The 20,347-nt window shown below is 39.9% G+C and overlaps 1 protein-coding gene across 3 annotated transcripts in view; it reads right to left on the reverse strand.

The window, feature by feature from the left end:
• The window catches only part of LOC122791791 (galactoside alpha-(1,2)-fucosyltransferase 2-like), a 396,978-nt gene that overhangs the window by 289,143 nt on the left and 87,488 nt on the right, over nt 1–20,347 (reverse strand). The window lies entirely within an intron of this gene.

Here is a 20,347-nt window from a genome sequence, read left to right on the forward strand (position 1 = left end):
TTTTATTATTTTCACCATACTTAGTATTACACCTTCATTTTTCCATCATTCATCCATCCATCCATCTATCCTCCCATCTATCTTGCTTCCAGTTATTTTTGAACTCCTAAATCTGTGATACCTAGTGGAGTTCCTAGGGTCTTCTTTTTCATGTTTCCTCAATGACTGCCTTAGTATGCGCTCCCACAACGTTGAATTTATTTATTGATTGAATGAATGAATGAATGAATGAATGAATGAATTAATGAATGAATAACACACAGGTACCTTTTCTTCTCTCTGTGTCCATGCTTACAAGCCTTCTTAGCCGCATACCTCCTAGCAAAGACTTCACACTAAAAATGGTACTCATCTCGCCTTGCCATTATATACTTTTCTTATGGTATATGTGGCAAAATTACTGACTCGGTAAGATGGCATGTTTGTCACAAAAAATATTCTTGAAATATTTGTTTAAAGCTTTACAAATAATTGCACTGAAACATGACTTATTAGAGCCACCTAGTGATTTTTTGCATATTTGTCCTTCATAGATACCTGAGCTTTACTTTGAGAATCATTCTGATCACTTAATTAATCAATTAATCAATTAATATACTGGAGTTTTCTATGGCTATACCAGGAGAATCCCAGGTATTTTACCATTCACCATTTTGCAAGCGACACCCATCTTGTTCCCTCATTGTTGTTCAGTATGGCTTTTCATTGTATGGCAGATTTAAAGAATCCACTTTAACCGAATTTCTTTTAATTTTATATGCTTTCTTCCTGTTCTATTTGACATTTTTAATTGTGTTAATAAATATCCATTAATGTCTTGCTAAGAACCTTTATCACATTTTTGGATGGGGGCAATATCCTGCTCACCCCTACTAGATCACTCATTCTTTCATAATGCCATTTGTAATCATCCTATATCTCCCCATTGGGTTCCTATCACATAGTCGAACTTGTACAAGTTCGAACCCCATATGGTCAAGACCATAAGTTCGAACTTGTACAAGTTTGAGCGTTTAAATGGAAATTTCATTAAGAGGATGTTTCCATTCATTTCAATGTGGTGTGATCTCGAAGTTGATATATTTAAGTAGCAGGGGGTGTAGGTGGGCTTGCCCCCCTGTTTACAACAGTTTATTTTGTTTTTACTTTTTTTTTTTTTTTTTTTTTTTTTTATCACTAGTTAAAGTTTTGCAACTTTGAATGGAATGGTTCGAACATTACGTGTTCGAAGTTATAAAACTTTGACTATGTGATATAGACTACCCCACCACATGTTCAGGTCTTATCTTTCCACTGGAGTCATGTTTAAGCTGGTCATTGCTGGAAAGAGTCTAGAAGCAAGCAGTAGTTATCCAACAGGTGTGAACTTATTTCTTTATTACCTGTTGCCCTCTCCACCTTTCTCTGGCAGCCAGCTAGCATAATGCACTGTTGCCTGTGTGAGGCCCAAAACAAGTGTGTGTGTCTGCCTACACACACTCCCCCTCTGCAGCTCATTGCATTCCATTGCAAGACTAATCCTTCCCACTGTGTTCTGTTCTGTGGTTTTCTCCAGGCTACCTGTGATGGAGTTTTGAGCTATGGGGTATTACCTCCTCCTTCCCCAAAGCCTGTGCATACTTACCTGGACCACTGTCTCTCTCTCTCTCTCTCTCTCATGTCTCTGCATTCACCTACTCTACTCTCAGTGCCTAATTATCAAATCCAGAACTCACAGATTGCAGTCACAGCTTTATCCCCATGCATCAAAGAACTAACACACATTTCTAAATGTTTAATTTCACTGAGCTCCACTGTTTTCATTAAGAGATTGCACAAAATCAAGTTACTTTGTGCAGCAAATGTCTTCTATTTTCATTCTGTATTCATATATGATGTGAGAGGCAGTAGTTTGTTATGCAAGACATTAACTGAACAGAATAAAAGATATTCTGTTTCTGCAAAAGCTGTCTGACCACATTCTACAGACATGCACATTGGTAGCTTCTCGCCATTTCCATCGTGATAAAATAATGCTGATGAACTGCATTATCATTTAGTGCTATATTAACTACTCAGAATACAATAACGGTCTAAGCAGCTACAGCAGAAATTCAGCTGTTCTTTTAACTGCACATTCTACTTAACAAGATGCTGTTTCTTGGAAAAAGTGTCAGTTTGGAAGAAAACAGAAGTTACATGATGTAGAATATCTATCTGCCATGTTGCTGACTATTTTAAAATCAGCTGAACGTCAGTCTTGCATTTGAACAGAATATTAAACTTAAAAGCAAAGATGACATATTGTTGACATATTTCGTAAGTGCCTATGTCTATATACTCACTGGCACTGTGTAAGCAGTCTAACTGAGCTGATAAGATTACTTGTGTAAAATGCTACTGTTGCCTGGAATATCTGAATCTTGTTGGATTATAGCATTTAATAGTACTTATTCAGGTCCTACATTTAATAATAATGAAAACAGAAGCAGCAGACCTTATCAAATCTAAGCAGTTTTAAACTGCTGCAGAATGTAAAATAAAACTATTGCTCTTATGATTTTTCTGCATTAGTGTTCCTTAAATAATTTGCCAGTGAGCTGACACAATTCTTGGGTAGACTCTCCACTGATTTTGCCTTGCCTATTTTTCTTGTACATATATTACAGACTGAAACAACCTGTTCGTATTCAGTATGGAATAACAGCAGACATTCTTGTTAGTTTCCTGACTCAGCAAACGTGTCACAAGTATCACAATAAAAAAAAAATCTAGTAGTATTACCTTTGAAAACCAGAGACTATTGAAGTAATACGAGTGTTGTAAAACTTTCTTCACGTTTGCAAAACCAATCCTGATTAAATACTGAAAGCTTTTACAGCACAGCCATACTCCAAAATTAAATACTTCCTCATATGTCTTGTTTTCTTATTTGACTTCCTTATCAGCACTCTGACACTTAGAGGTGCTGGTGACTTCAACTCAAAGGAGGGCTGCAAGAGACACCTGAATGGGTGGGGCCAACAGGAGATCAACTAGAAAGGGGCAGAGCTACGGTCAGGACCACAAAAACTAGGACTTTAAAATACACTGCCCTGGGTACCAAACCGTCATTATGAAAGTCCAATCAAGACAAAATGAAGTGTAGAAGAAAAAAAATATTTCAATGCATTGGCTACAAGACAGCTTACTTAATATTGAGATGGAAAGAAAAAGGTTGTGAGGCATGAAAAAATAAATTACTTTTTAAATACATTACTGGAATGCCAGTCAAAATCAAGTATAAAATAACAAGCAGCACTCATATCAAACCACTTCTCCTTGCACTGCAGTTCTAATTATAATTTATATTCGGTTTTATAAAAGTACCAAGTAACATGCTGAAAGTAGCAAGCTCTGTGATACCCCCACTTATATAAATATTTCTTATCCAAAAAAGACCTGCTGCCTGACAACAACTATCTACTTATTTCATGGGGAAAACATGATCAAAGTAAAAAATGAACAGAAAACAACAAACAAGCTCAAGATAAATTGCTTAAAGGATCACTGCACAGGTTATGGACCACACATGATAGATTGACATTCTGTTTAGTTTACAGGTAAAGCCTGCAAAGATGACTGCAAGTCTCCAACAAATGTAATGAGCTTCTGAAAATACTGTAATCCTGCCCTTTATTACAAATACTGTCATATGCATTTCAATACCCAAGGCTTATACGTTATCTAGTTATGTAAATATTTTCTGCACGGCAGCAACAAAAAGGCTTTCAATGTTGGTAATTCTTTAACAGTATGCTTATTAAAGCTTACTTGCATCTTACAATCTCAGACAAGCGTACCTGATGTTCATTAAGGCATTGCTACTTAAACACAGAGCAACCCCAGTCCCATCTCTTTACCTCATTCTACCTAATAGACTCCTTCTGCACTTGTTTTAGTCATTTTTAATTTAATTGCATTTTTTAAACTGTTTGGTCTAACATTGCTACATACTTAAGTGTGCTAGCTTGCACTGCATTTGAATTGTTTTGACTGCTGTTTTAGGTACTTTTCTGTATATATATATATATATATATATATATATATATATATATATATATATATAAATATATATATAAAACTTTCCTGTAACTAGTGTAGTCCAGATTCAGATTTGCTGTATCCAGGACTGTATGTAAGCTCCCAAGCCCCCCCCCCCAAGCTTTCTGTGTTGGAGGGAAGCCTTCTAGCTTATCAGTGGGAGTGGTAAGCACTAGGTAACCTATCTACCACATAAGGAGTGGTTCTGGCCCAGAAATTGTAGTTATTGGCCGTTTGGGCAGTTTTTCCATATCTCTCAACTTTTTGATATAAAAGCCCGCATTTGCACTTGTTTCCCCCCTTTCCTGTAACTAGTTAAGTCCAGATACAGATTCTTAGTTTTAGCACTTGAATTTGCTTATTCGTGATCAGCACTTGTTCAGAACTTTAAGCACTAAATAACCTACTAATTACTACAGCACTCAACCTTCCTCATTACCTAGAGGAAAACAGTTTTGGTACTTACTTTCCTCACTTGCTTAGAGAAAAATACCTCTTGTACTCACTTTCCTCACTTATCTAGAGGAAAATATTTGTTTATTCAGGCATGTCCAAGGGTCAGCTCCCAGTGTTCTCTCCTGTCTATCTGATGAATCTGGGCATCTTGGGGCAATGTAGAAATTGCCTCATGTACACAGACAACCCCCTCCTCCTACTACCCAACACTACAACGTGTGAGAGATGCACTTATCTAGACAAACTGGAGGTAAAGCTTTCTCCAATCAAGACTGAACTTGACAGTCAAGAGGAAAAGGTAAACACTTGCACCACACCACACTCATCACATAGTCTCACTAAATCTACACCACCAAACTCCACACATAGAAACACAAAAACATTTGCGGAGGCTCTCAGTAATAATCTGCTCAAGCAACAGAGACCTCCAAAGCAGAAATGCAAGCAACCTCCACCCACCAACACAACCCAAATGACACATAGCCCACAGACTCAGTGTGCCACTCAACCACAGTCAATAAGGCAAAACAACGTACCCAACACACTAGTCATAGGTGACTCTATAGTCAGGCACACTGATGTCCCACTCACCAGGCTAAACAAGGAGAAAGTTACTGTCAGCTGCCAGGATCCGCCACGTAACCCACGCACTCAGGTCACTCCACAACAAGTACAAATAAGACTCTGTCATTGTCCATGTTGGTGTGAATGACCTGAGACGTACCTCTCTGGACTACATGAAAAGAGACATGGAAGAGCTCTCCAATCTTGTAGCCCAGGCAGGTATGACCCTAGCCCTGAGTAGCATTCTGCCATCACCCAGAATGATGCCGCAGTACAAGGACAAAATGATTGACTTCAACAATTGGCTAAGCTTCTGGTGCCATTCTAAAAGGATCCAGTATCTGTCTGCCTGGAATGACATGGTCGACAGACCATGATGCTTTGCCAGAGATGGCCTGTACCTGTCACCCCTGGGATTCCGGATACTGGCTAAGGTTTTTGCCGCCCCTATAGTGCCTTTTTTAGGCAAGGTTCAAATGACAAATTCACCACCGTAACAGGAACAGGCAAGCAAAAACTGAGGGTGATGCTACTCAATGCTAGAAGTCTAAATCTCAAAATGCACTCACTCGAGGAACTCCTTAAAATGGAGAACATCGATATCTGTGCAGTGACTGAGATCTGGTTCAAGGCTCCAGAGAGCACCCCTGCACTACCAGGCTATAACTCATACCACACTTTTCGGCCATGTAACCTGGACTGGAACACCAAAGGCGGAGGTGTGTCCATATTCATTAAGGATATCCACACCTCCAGGCTAGTTGCTCACCATAATGCAGCTGAGGTTATCCAAGTGCAACTAATTCTGGGCAAAACTGCAATCCAAATTGTAGCTTGCTACAGATCACCCACCATGCCCCAGGATTCCCACTCCTCTTTTCTTGATGTACTGGAAAATATTAGGGTTCAACCAAACACCCTAATAATGGGTGATTTCAACTACCCCACCATTAACTGGGAAAACTACTCATGTACCAACTCCTTTGCTCAACGCTTTCTGGAATTCATAAACTCCAATGCCCTGGATCAAATTATCCACACCCCCACCAGGGGCAACAATATCCTAGATCTAGTCATTACCAACATGAGTGACCGGTGTTCCACACCTGAAGTCAACTCCTCATTGGTCCGATCCGACCTTAAGCTCATTACCCTAGATATCCACATCCTGCCTCCACCCCCCCCCCCCCCATTAAGGAAACCATGGTAAAAAATTTCTCCAAAGCCAACTTCATGCTTCTTAAGACACAAGTGGTGAACTTCATGACACCCATGCAGATGGACAATACAGTTACGACTACTGAATCCTACACAATTGCACTTTATAAGCACTTACATGAGTGCATGGATCGTGCTATCCCAAACAGAACCAAGATGCTATCCTCCAAAAAAAGTAAGCCAATCTGGTAGTCCCCTGCCATAAACAAACTGTACAACAAAAGGAAGAAACTGTTGCAAAAGAGGGTAAAATCACATGAGTGGAGGAGCTCCCTGGTCAGCCTCAGTAAGAAGCTGCGATCCCTGATAAAATCCTGCAAAGCAAGTTACGAAACAAAATCGCCACTGATTCTAAAGACAACCACAAAGCATTCTATAGCTATGTCAAGAATCTCAATGGCAACACTCAGATCTGCTCTGAGTTACAGCACAATGGCACTAAATATACAGACCCAACTGATATTGCCAACATCCTGGCAGATAGGTTCAGTGCTAACTTTACCCCCCTCTCATCCCCTAAAGAGCCCATCTCTATACCGGAAGAATGCAAAGTTTCTGTAATCATGGCTGCACAGGTAAAAAAGACACTCTCCAAAGCCAAGAACACAGCATCCATGGGATCAGACAACATCCCAGGCTGCATTCTACATGAACTGCAGAACGAACTGGCACCCCACCTAAGTACCATGTTTAATCATAGCCTCACCTCAGGCTTTGTGCCTGCTGAATGTTGCAGAGCGACAGTTATCCCACTCCACAAGGGGGGAGCCACCACGGACCCTGGAAACTACCGCCCCATTAGCCTGATGAGCCTGGTCTGCAAGGCCATGGAGTGTATCATCATGGAACTTATAAATAAAGACATTGGTAATCTCCAAACTCTGGACCCCACCCAGTTCAGGTTTGTAAAAGGCAGATCATGTCTCCTAAACATGATAGACTTCTTTGAAGCAGTCACCAAAGCCATAGACAAGGGTAAGGTAGTTCACACAGCCTATCTAGATCTTTCCAAAGATTTCAACACCATCTCCCACTCTGGAATTATAGATAAACTCACTAAACTAGGTATAAATCCCTATGTCACAAGATGGGTTGCCAACTGACTCACTGACAGAACCCACACTGTGAAAGTAGCAGACTCCAAATCCGACTTCAGACCAATGACAAGTGGAGTACCACAGGGTTCAGTCCTGGGTCCTCTCCTGTTTGGTATCTACTTCTCTGAAGTACAGGCTAACACAGAAGGTCTTTGGCTAATGAAGTCCGCAGATGACTGCAAACTAGGAGCCATAATCAAAACTCCTAATGATGTGGACATCCTACAAAAGGGCCTCACTGAGACAGATGCCTGGTGTCAAAGCCATGGCCTCAAGCTCAATGCCAAAAAGTGCATTGTCATCCCTTTTGGTAAAAACTCTGTACCCATGAACTACAACATAGGTGGTAGTATACTTAACACCGAAAGTGTGATAAGAGACCTTGGGACACAGATGGACAATAGTCTCTCCTTTTATAATCACATCGCCACAGTAGTCAGGAAATCCTTCTATGTGGCACATCTCATCACAAAAGGTTGCTCATCCTGAAAAAAAGAGGTAATTTTTCCCCTCTACTCATCACTCATTAGACCCATTATAGAGTACAATGCCCCTTTTAGTATGTACCTCACAAGACATCTACAACAACTGGAAAGGTTACAGAAATACCTCACAAAGAGGATTACTGGCCTCAAACATATGCCCTACACAGACTGTCTCAAAAAACTCCAGCTTTACTCCGTCACATATCGCCTACTCAAAGGTGATCTCTGCCTAACATACAAAGCTATGTCAAACCCAGAGCTGTTGGACATGCTCCACTTAAAGAAATCCCAATCACTCCGAGCTACATGCTCTAAGGACCTAAACCTTGTCACCACAATAAACAGAACATGCCGGAGGGATAGATTCCTGTCCCAGAGACTTCCCATACTCTGTAATAACCTACCTATCTATATCAAGCAAAGCTCCTCATTATCACTCTTCAAGAAAAATCTTGATTGGATGGGAAATAGAAAATTTACCCCGGGGATCACCTCTGTGGCTCTACTCGACAGTTGCACAGAAAAATAATTTTCTTGAGTGGCAAAAGCCAGGGTACCTTTTTTGCTGGGTTTGTATAGGCCCCAGGGCCAATAGCCTAGTACCTACCTATGAACCTATGAACAGGCACTGCAACAACTTGCATTTTCTGAATAATAAGAAGCATAAATCAACAATATAAAAATATGACAGAAAACCAGAACATTCTGCAAAATCAAGGACAGATGATAAGCCACTGTAGTACATGTGTCTCCCTTGGATGTGGGGATACTCTGCACACTTACACTGCATAACTGCTCCTTGCCTTGCTTTGACACATCCAGAGTCACTACACAGGGGATTGGGGTGCAACAAGTATGTCATAATTTAAAATGTGTCTAGCTGACAGTGATGGTCCTGACACATTTGTCATACCTCTCAACCTCAGAGCAAGAAATCTGGACAAAGCCATAAATAGTAGGGGGACAAAGGACCAAAAATAAGGACAATTTTTAAATATTGCTCTTATAAACTTAGAAAGATAATAGAATAGTATGTCTTACATTAGTATGAAGTTTCTGAAGGGTATGAAATCTGAAACTCAAATGTCTGTCATTATGTTCTAATGTCAGTCTTTAATGATTTGCCACTAATTTGCCAGAAAACCACAATTTTATGAAAAACAAACCAAAAATCTGATGCAAAAGTATAAAACAACCACACAATACAGCTGGGAACCTGTCAAAGAAGGAACACTTTTTTAATATTAGTACTGATAACCTGAGCAGCTGACAAAATAAGAGAATTTACATTCATTTCTGAAATAAAAGTAATCTATAACTCTAATAATTACAATTATTTATTAATTGTAAACCCTCCATGTTTTCATCAAAAATTGCCATGTGGGAGAGCAACATTTTGAGCCAAAATCAGGGACAGTTGAGAGGTTTGGATATACCCAGTTCTATAAAGCAATTTATTTGTGCATACCTCTCAACCTCTTAATGCAGGAAATCTGGACAAGGCCAAATATATTGAGGGAACATACTAACAGTTCTAAAAATTGCTCTTGTATAAACTTAGACACTTGACAGAATAACAGGTCTTGCTTTAGCATGCATTTTTCTGAAGGGTATGAAGTCTGAAACGCAATGTCTGTCATTATTTAGTGACTACATTCCTAAATGATTTGCCAGAAAACCACAAATTTTATGAGGAACAAACCAAAAATAAGATGCAGAAATCTATTCATTCTGTGAAAATCTGGACAGTTGAGAGGTATAGTTCAGCCGAGGCTGTCTTTGAGTTTGGTGCCCTTCCCCCCTCACAAAATCATGGTCGAATGGGGCCTCCCCCCTGCAGCTATTCCAATGTCCCATTACTTGGCTATTTCGCCCCATTTACCATAAACATTGTAATGTGCATACTGCTTTACTTCTACAATGATTTGGATTTCATTTAAAAGTATGATTTTACATTTTACAGCATAAACACTAATAGACATCTGCTAAACAAAGCAATGCAGTCTCACAATGTAAATAGACTTACCATTAAAATGTCTCTGCCCTTGAAACTCACATTCATTGAAACAGCATTGAAACCCACATTCAAAGCAAATAAATCTGGCCAGTGGCAGATAAAGATTAACTTTTGGCTGTTTTTAAATTGTAGGCCCCTTGCACATGAAACATACATGTGTTCATTTATAGAAATTCCTGATAGTATTAAATTATATTCCTTGTATAATACAGTACAGTTTTTAGAGGGCATTTTAAATATATTGTTTTGAACATTTTTCCAGTAAACAATAAAACAAAATGCATGCACCAATAATGACAAAACTGCCCAATTCAGAACATTTCCATCATAAAAGTCTACTCAAACTTCTACAATCCACCAGTATCAGTAAATATGCACAATCTCTGCAGAAGTGAAAGTCATCTAAATAATTCCACATTAAAGAGATCTGTAACTAACGAAGAGGTTGCTGCTAGCAAACAACTTTATATTGCATTGTTTCATCTACAAATAAAGTGCCTGTTGCCCTTGAGGAATAAATTGCCTATGTTACATTTAAAAAATGTTAAACTAGTAATATTGCAATAGGTAATGGATGGCAAACTGATAACAGGTTCATAGTTACTAGGTATCTATGCCAAAGTAGACATTCTCAGGACTGCAGCATCCACCCCTTTAAAAGTACAACACAGTACAGTATCAGTATCAGCAATGCATCTATATATTGTGGGAGTAGAACCCACAGCCTTCTGCATCAAAAGCACATACCCTAATTGCCATGCTATTAAAAATGCAAGCTGACTCATCATAAGCAGCAGTAAATTTCTCTTCCCCTGAAGCTCTCAGCTCCTTGTAAAAGCCACTCAACATTCAACTGTATCTCTCAACTTTGCAGCACACAAAATCCGGAAAAAGCCAACATTTATTGGGGGGGGGTCAAAAGCCCAGAAACCAGGGACACATTTTAAACATTGCTTGTATAATCTTGGAAAGTTGATTGAATAAAATGTTGTTACCACCATGCATTTTACTGGCATGTCTTGAACCTAGGGCCCTGTGCACTATAGTCAGAGCAACATACCACTATGCCAAATCAGCTGTTTCTTGAAAAAAATGGGAAGACTGAAGCATAAATGGCTATTGTTTAATGAATTCAGTTCTCACCATAGCTCTCAACCTCTTACCACAAAACACCTGGACAAAGTCAATAATGGGGGAATACAGCCCCAAACATATTCAGTGATTTCAGTTCTCACCATAGCTCTCAACCTCTTAGCATAAAAAAACTTGGACAAAGCCAATAAAGGTGGAATACAGCCCCCAAAATAGGGAAACATTTCAAATATTGATCTTATAAACTTAGAAAATTGCTATAATAAAAGGTTTTGTGTTACCATGTACTTTCTGAAGAATATGGAGTCTGAAATTCAAATGCCTGTCATTATTTAGGGAATTCAAAATCCAGAAAACCACAAATTTTATGAGGAACTGAATACAAATATGAGGAAAAATCTGAAATGCTTTCACAAGTGTTGATGAGTAGGGAATTCAGGCTCTTGCTACCTGCACCCAAGGTAGAGGGTTTGAGCCTGAGTTATTCTCTAGCCACCAGATATATTTAACTGGGGCATTTCACACACAAACACAGCCTGCATTTGGACTCTGTTTGTCAGCTTCAAAATACCTTCCTGCTGTAGCTTCAAAGTACCAGCCCAGCTCTGTTGACTTACAAAAGTAAAGTCTTTCCCACAAGAGCAGCTATCCAGCCTGCAGACGTTGCAGTCTGATCCTCTTACAGTTTATGTAGTTGTAACCTCATAGACTTCTTGGCATCTCTAAAGTCTGATGCCTTCTTCCTAATCTGGACTGCTGTTTAACCAGTCTGGATTCCTGCACACATGCATGGAGTTCCAGTTCTGGGACTCGCTACCATTTTTTTATTTTGTTTTTCTTTTTTTTTATTTTGTTCTTTTCTTTTACAGCTGGGGGTGGGGCTGCAGTTCTGCAGTCCAATATCACGAGCCACCCCTGCTTACACTGTGCTGCAAATTAAATGATGTTTTGTTTGTAATGTCCTTCTTATGTCCATTTACACGTTTCCAGTGTTATTTTCTTTCTTTATTTTGCACTTCTTTTTTATAAAGTGACTCATTCTGAACTATTAGTTCTTATCTTGAAAAATAGAGTTGAGTTTATATAGAATAACATGTTGTCAGTGAGTTTTTTACGTCATCATTCTGAAGGGGAATTTAGGGTTATAAGTGCTGAAATGTACCTCCCTGGACTGTATGAAGAGAGACATTATGGAGCTTTCAGACTATTTGTTTCAAGCTGGTATGTACCTAGCATTCAGCAGCATATTATTATCACTGGGGATGATGCCACATTATGAGCAAAACATGATGGATTTCAACACCCGCCTATCTTCAGAGTGTCATTCTAAGGTGATCCAGTATTTGTCAGCTTGGAAGGACATAGTTAACACACCACGCTTTGCCAAAGATGGTCTGCACCTTTCCCTTCTAGGCATTTGAATACTGCTTAACTCTTTAACCACCCCCATAGTGCCTGTTTTAGCCAATGCCAAATTAAGAAGCTTACCAACATATCAAAATTAACTCAACTGAACCTCACGTGTTACTGCTTACTGCCAGGAGAGTAAATGAAAAACTACACTTCCTCTAAGCCCTTCTCACACTTAAGAGTATGGTCATCTGTGCAGTTACTGAAACGTAGTTTAAAGCATCAGAGAGTACCATGGCAGTGCAAGGTTTCAGTGCCTTTCAGATTTTTAGACCAGTACCCACACAGACAAGGGTTAAAAGTGAAGGAGTCTTAATATACATCAATGACAAGCATACCTGTACGGTTATCAGACAGGATCGTGTTCTGGAGTTCCCCCATGTGCTGATCACCATAGACTAAATCCCGTAACATATCCTAGCCAGCTATAGATCACCCTCCATGTCCCAAGAAGCTCATAATGCATACTTGGGCCTACTGGAGACACTTACCTTCCAGCCTAACACCCTACTCATGGGATAGTTTAATTTTCCTCTATATAATGGGAATCATACAAGGCCTGAAATCTACAGGCACAGAAATCCCTGGACATTGTAAATACAAACACCCTTTACCAAATAGTGAATACGCCCACTAGAGACTCCAAGATACTAGACCTCATGCTCACAGATATGGGAGAATGCAGCTCGCCCATGTTTTGTCCTCCCTGGTAAAGTTTGACCATAAAACTGTCTCCTTCAAAATCAAAAACAAGTCCATAATCCTGTTAAAATCAGTAATAGTCAGGAACTATTCCATGGCAAATTACTTTTATTAAGTGATAGTTTGTCAAAATTCAATGTATCCAAACCCAGAGAACACAGCAACCTATGCTGAGTTGCTCTTACAAACTCTATACAACCATGTTAATGGCTGATAGAGGATGCTGTGCCTATAAAAAGTAATCTTAGGACTAGCCCCAGAAATAAATCACCCTGATGGCATTCCAATTTATGTAGGATATACCACAGAAGGAAACAATTACAGAAAAAATCAGGAAGGGTAATTTCCATAAAGATAAAAACTCTCTCATCAAACTAAATAGGCAAATAAGAGAGCTGCTTAGATCAACCAAAGCCAACTTTCATGTCAACATAGCCTCCCAGGTGAAAGATAAACATAAGGCCTTCTACATATATTTCAGAAACCTCAAGAGCAGCATACAGCACAGCAATCTACTGAACTTGAGGTTAATGGTGCCACATTCACCAAGCCTGGTGATATAGTGAACCTGTTAGCAGACAAATTTAGCTCCAACTTTCTCCCCTCTCATCCCCAACCACCCACCCAAAAATACTGTCAGACATGACCCCTCCATCTATAACTAGGGAGCATGTACTGGCTGCACTCACTAAAGCCAAGAACACAGCCTCAGTGGGCCCCAATAACATCCCAGGGTGCATTTTGATCCATCTAAAATACAACTTATCAAGACCCCTGGAGTCATTATTTAATTATACCATTAAAACAGGCTTTGTACCATGTGCAACAGTCATCTGCCTACATCAAGGAGGACCATCAACAGATCCTGGAAAATACAGACATATTAGTCTTATTTGCAAAACCATTGAAAGAATTATAATGGAAATTATCAACAAGGACAGAGGAGACCTCCAGAAAACAGATCCATCCCAGTTTAGCTTTATCAAAGGAAGGTTATGCGAATCTGGTAGACGTCTTTGAAAATGTCACTAAGGCAATGGAGGTGGGTTAAATGGTGCGTACAGCCTACCTTTATCTGGCTAAATCATTTGATAGAATATCCCAATCGGGCATTATCAAAAAACTTATGGAAATAAGTATATACCCCTTCATAACACTCTGGATAGATAGCTGGCTCACTGATAGGACCCAGCAGGTTAGAATCAGTGAGGCCACCTCTACAAAGAGGCTGATCACCAGTGGAGTCTCCCAGGGCTCTGTGCAAGGCCCACTTCTCTGTAGCATCTACTTCTTGGATGTGAACGCTAATGTCAAAGTCCTCTGGTCAGTCAAGGTTACAGATGATTGCAGACTTGGAGCAGTCATTGAATCCCCCCCCAAGATGAGAACACCCTCCAGGAAGGTCTGACACAGACAGATGCTTGGTGCCAAAGCCGTGGCTTAAAACTCGATGCAAAGAAATGGATTATAGTACCTCTGGGAAGTCTGTCACCCCAGCTAGCTAGGTCATCAATAAAAAAGCATTAACAGTTAATTCACTAGTCAGGGATCTGGGAACTCATGTAAATATCAACCTAGCCTTCGACCAACATGTGTCTAAGGTAGTAAGAGACTTCTTCTATGTTGCTCAACTTATAAGCAAAGGCATGGCATCTAGGTCCAGCGAGGTCATCATAGCACTGTATTCAGCCCTCATCAGACCCATCATAGTGTTGCACCTGACCAGACACATGCAGCAACTGGAATGTCCACAAAGGTTCTTTACAAAAAGAATACAGGGAGAAAACACAACACAGATCACCTCAAAGCCCTGTCTCTTCACTCGGTATTGTACAGATTTTTGAGAGGTGATCCTTGCCTGGCATACAAGTTATCCCTGGACACTGTTTTTATGAACCTCCTGCACATCTACAAAACAAACAGCATCAGAACTACTGGATTAAAAGACCTAAATTTTGCTTATGACATAAACAAGACATGTTAGCGATATAGATTTTTTTCTGAGAATTCCCATTCTCTGTTACAGGCTCCCCATCACTGTGAAGCAAAATTCCTCTCTATCCCTATTTACGCACAACTTGGACTGATGGATGGATAATCAGAAATTCACCCATGGTGTGGTGCCTATATTTCAAATGGACAGAGGCAATCAGTAAATCACTCTCTATATAAATCAAATTTGTGAAACACATTTGGGTTGCATGGCTAGCCTTATAAGGGACTTAGTGGTTATTAGCCTACTATACAACTATGAACCTATGAACCTATAATACTGGTATCACTGATTTAGAAAGTTGAAGAAAAAAAAGTCTGTAAATGAAATGAAATGAAAGTCATTATTTGCTTATTATAATCCATCATTTTTTCTCACAGTATCATTAATTTGTAGGAGGATCAGAGCAAAATTATGCTCCAAATCAGGGACAACCCTGAAAATCAGAAGCAATTGAGACGTATTCTTTAAATTATGCTGCACAGGAGATTTTCTCTTTAGAAAAGTGGACACATTCTTTGTAAGATGTCATTTTAAGAAGTTCAGAAAGATAAGAGTCAGTTTCCATTGTATTTATTTATTTGTATTTATTTTCTGAGATCGCCCAACTGAGAAATAGCCCCTTTTCAACAGAAACTCGGGGATGGAATAAATTTGTTTATAAGGATATAAAGAACTATGAGGAAAAGATAATATAAGCAATACACATTTAACATACTCAATATATACAAAACACAGGAAAATAATACATGGTGTCTCTCTATCTCTGCAGAGAGACACCTCCAAAGCAGAAAGGCAAGCAACCTCCACCCCCCAACACAACCCAAATGACACATAGCCCACAGACAGTGTGCCAATAAACCACAGCCCATAAGGCAAAACAACTTACCCAACACACTAGTCATAGGTGACTCTATAGTCAGGCACACTGATGTCCCACTCACCAGGCTAAACAAGGAGAAAGTTACTGTCAGCTGCCAGGATCCACCACATAACACACGCACTCAGGTCACTCCACAACAAGTACAAATATGACTCTGTCATTGTCCATGTTGGGGTGAATGACCTGAGATGTACCTCTCTGGACTACATGAAAAGAGACATGGAAGGGATCTCGGATCATGTGGCCCAGGCAGGTATAACGCTAGCCCTGAGTAGCATCCTGCCATCACCAAGAATGATACAACAGTACAAGGACAAAATGATTGACTTCAGCAATTGGCATTTTGCTGTTCTTTAAAAATGCCTTATTTAGCAAGCAAGTATACATATATCGCAGCAGCAAAATGATAAAAATCATATACGAAAAATTGTGTAAAAGTATAAAGAGTCTCATCATTTATCTAACCTTACATTATAAACATTTTCAAGTGAAAAATTAATAAGTGAAACATAATTTCTATAATGTTGTTACTACACTATTTCATCTCATTAAGCTTTTCAATTTTAAGTTTTTCAGTTTTTCAGCTTCTATCATATGTTGTTTAAAACTGAAAAGCTTAATGAAATGAAATAGTGTGCATATTATGGTTATAATGCTATTTTAACTACTGTCCCTTTAAATTTTAAGATGGAGAGACCAGCTGATTTTAATCATGTTTAACCATGACTATTTAAACTTGATTTTTGTAAATGTTAGTATCTGATGAAGTTCAAAGAAGTATTTGGACGAAAAACACTTCATTAAACTTTGTGGATTCAGTCTTCAGTGAACTTGCCAGTTGTTTTTTGTTTTAAACACCCTAATAATGGGTGATTTCAACTACCCCACCATTAAATGGGAAAACTACTCATGTATCAACTCCTTCACTCACTGCTTTCTGAAATTCATAAATTCCAATGCCCTGGATCAACTTATCCACACCCCCACCAGGGGCAACAATATCCTAGATCTAGTCATTACCAACATGAGTGACCGGTGTTCCACACCTGAAGTCAACTCCTCATTGGTCAGATATGACCATAAACTAATCACCCTAGATATCCACATCCTGCCCCCACCCACCATTAAGGAAATCATGGTAAAAAATTTCTCCAAAGCCAACTTCATGCTTCTTAAGACAGAAGTGGCAAACTACATGACACCCATGCAGATGGACAATACAGTTACGACTGCTGAATCCTATACAGATGCACTCTATAAGCACTTACACAAGTGCATGGATCGTGATATCCCTAACAGAACCAAGATGCTATCCTCCAAAAAAAGGAAGCCAGTCTGGTGGTCCCCTGCCATAAACAAACTCTACAACAGAAGGAAGAAACTGTTGTAAAAGTGAGTAAAATCCCATGAGTGGAGGAGTTCCCTGGTCAGTCTCAATAAGAAGCTGAGATCCCTTATAAGGTCCTCCAAAGCTAGCTACAAAAACAAAATCACCACTGATTCTAGGGACAACCACAAAGCATTCTATAGCTATGTCAAAAATCTCAATGGCAACACCCAGATCTGCTCTGAGTTACAGCACAACGGCATGAAAATTACAGAACCAACTGATATTGCCAAAGTCCTGGCAGACAGGTTCAGTGCCAACTTTACCTCGCTCTTACCCCTTAAAGGGCTCATATCTATACAGGAAGAATGCAGAGTCCCTGTAATCACAATTATGCAGGTAAAAGCTGCACTCTCTAAAGCCAAAAACACAGCATCCATGGGACCGGACAACATCCCAGGCTGCATTTTACATGAACTTCAGAACAAACTGGCTCCCCACCTAAGCACCATGTTCAATTATAGTCTCACATCAGGCTTTATGCCCACTGAATGGCACACAGCAACAGTTATCCCACTCCACAAAGGGGGAGCCACCACTGATCACGGTAACTATCGCACTATTAGCCTGACGAGCCTGGTCTGTAAGGCCATGAAACGTTTCATCATGTAACTCATAAACAAAGACATTGGTAACCTCCAAACTCTGGACTCCACCCAGTTCGAGTTTGTGAAAGGCAGATCATGCCTCAGGAACCTGACTGACTTCTTTGAGGCAGTGACCAAAGCTGTAGATGAGGGTAAGGTGGTTCACACAGCCTATCTTGACCTCGGCAGGGCTTTCAACACCATCCCCCATTCTGGAATTATAGCTAAACTCACTAAACTAAGTATAAATCCCTAAGTCACAAGATGGGTTGCCAATTGGCTCACTGACAGAACCCACACTGTAAAAGTTGCAGACTGCAAATCTGACTTCAAACCAGTGACAACTGGAGTACCACAGGGTTCAGTCCTGGGTCCTCTCCTGTTGGGTATCTACTTCTCTGAAGTACAGGCTAACACAGAAGGCCTTTGGCTAATGAAGTTTGCAGATGACTGCAAACTAGGAGCCATAGTTGAGTCCCCAAATGATGTGGACATCCTACAGAAGGGTCTCACTGAGACAGATGCCTGGTGTCAGAGCCATGGCCTCAGGCTCAATGCCAAAAAGTGCATTGTCATCCCCTTTGGTAAAAACTCTGTACCCATGAACTACCACATAGGTGGCAGTCTACTTAACACTGAATGTGTGATAAGAGACCTGGGGACCCAGGTGGACAGTAGTCTCTCCTTTGATAATCACATCGCCACAGTAGTCAGGAAATCCTTCTATGTGGCACACCTCATCACAAAAGGGTTTTCAGCTAGGAAAAAAGAGGTCATTGTTCTCCTCTACTCGACACTCATTAGACCCATTATAGAGTACAATGCCCCTTTTGGAATGTACCTCACAAGACATCTGCTGCAGCTGGCTTCAAACAGGTGCCCTACACTGACCGTCTCAAAAAACTCCAGCTTTACTCTGTAACATATCACCCACTCTGAGGTGGTCTCTGCCTAACATATAAAGCTATGTCAAACCCAGAGCTGTTGGACATGCTACACCTAAAGAAATTCCAATCCCTCCAAGCTACACGCTCTAGGGACCTAAAATTTGTCACCACACTAAACAGGACATGCTGGAGGGATAGATTCCTGTCCCAGAGACTTCCCATACTCTGGAACAAGCTACTCATCTATGTCAACCAAAGTTCCTCATTAGCACTCTTCAAGAAAAATCTTGATGAGTGGATGGGAAATAGGAAATACACCCTGGGGATCACTTCTGTGGCTCTGCTCGACAGGGGCACAGGAAAATAACTCTCTTGGGTGGCGTAAACCAGGGAACCTTGTTGGCTAAGCTTACTTAGGTCCTTGGGCCAATAGCCTAGTACCTAACTATGAACCTATATAAAATATTTACAAAATATTATTGAATATATCATACCATTTTGGGAAAATGTGAATGTTTCTAGAAAGAAATGATATAGGTAGAAAGCAGTTTAAGAGATGGAAGTCATTGGGGTGCGAGTATGTATAGGAAGAAATGAACAAGTTCTGCAGATGCCAAGGGACAACTTCAGAAAAAGAAAGGAAATGTATTTATTTTATTTTACATTTGTTTACCGGGGAAGTCTGTTTCTGCAAAAATTGCCCATTTTCAGTGGAGGCATGAGCAGAAAAGCTCCACATATAACATCACAATACAAACATATTTATGATATTTAATACAAAGATGTACAGCATCCAGAATGGAAGAGTAAATGATTATTCATGTGTCAAAAGTAAAATGTATGACCTCTGTGTAAGGTAATAGGTGTCCTGAAGGTAATTTAAGATTGGTTTATACTTTCAATGAGGTATAGCTCATGTGCAAATCTGTTTTTTTTTTAAGGCGTTTTTCAGCCAGGTTAGCAACTGTTTAAGATTTGGTTCTTGTCTTATTTAATTTAGGACTGAGTTCTATTTTTGGCTATATTAATAGAGTATAATGAGCCTCCATGAGGGTTGTTTGATTGTTGTGTAAGTATTAACATCTCACTTGGGGATTTCAGTTTCTTAATTCAGTTTTATTTCATGAATCCACTGCAAATCTCAGCTGATAAGAAGCCAAGGAAGCACTTCATAGAATGCAAATTCCCCAAATCCCAGAAGAATGAAAACTCCAACTGTAAGCATTTTGTGTAGGAAACAGGCCCCTCACCCCCCTCACACATGCACACACGCACACACATGCACACACACGCACACACGCACACATGCACACACGCACACATGCACACATGCACACATGCACACACACACGCACAAAGAAGGAAGAGATGTCCTAAAATGAACGAATCATTGCTGGCACATGCACAGAAAGCACATCAGAAATGAATGCTCAGGAAGACTGTTATAGGCACCCTATTCCACTGAGTTTTGTGTTCCAGGCAATTGATTCTAGGGAATCTGTTTAGA

Source organism: Protopterus annectens, chromosome 17.part0 (genome assembly GCF_019279795.1).
Source record: "Protopterus annectens isolate FY-2018-M chromosome 17.part0, PAN1.0, whole genome shotgun sequence".
Lineage (NCBI taxonomy): Eukaryota > Metazoa > Chordata > Ceratodontiformes > Protopteridae > Protopterus > Protopterus annectens.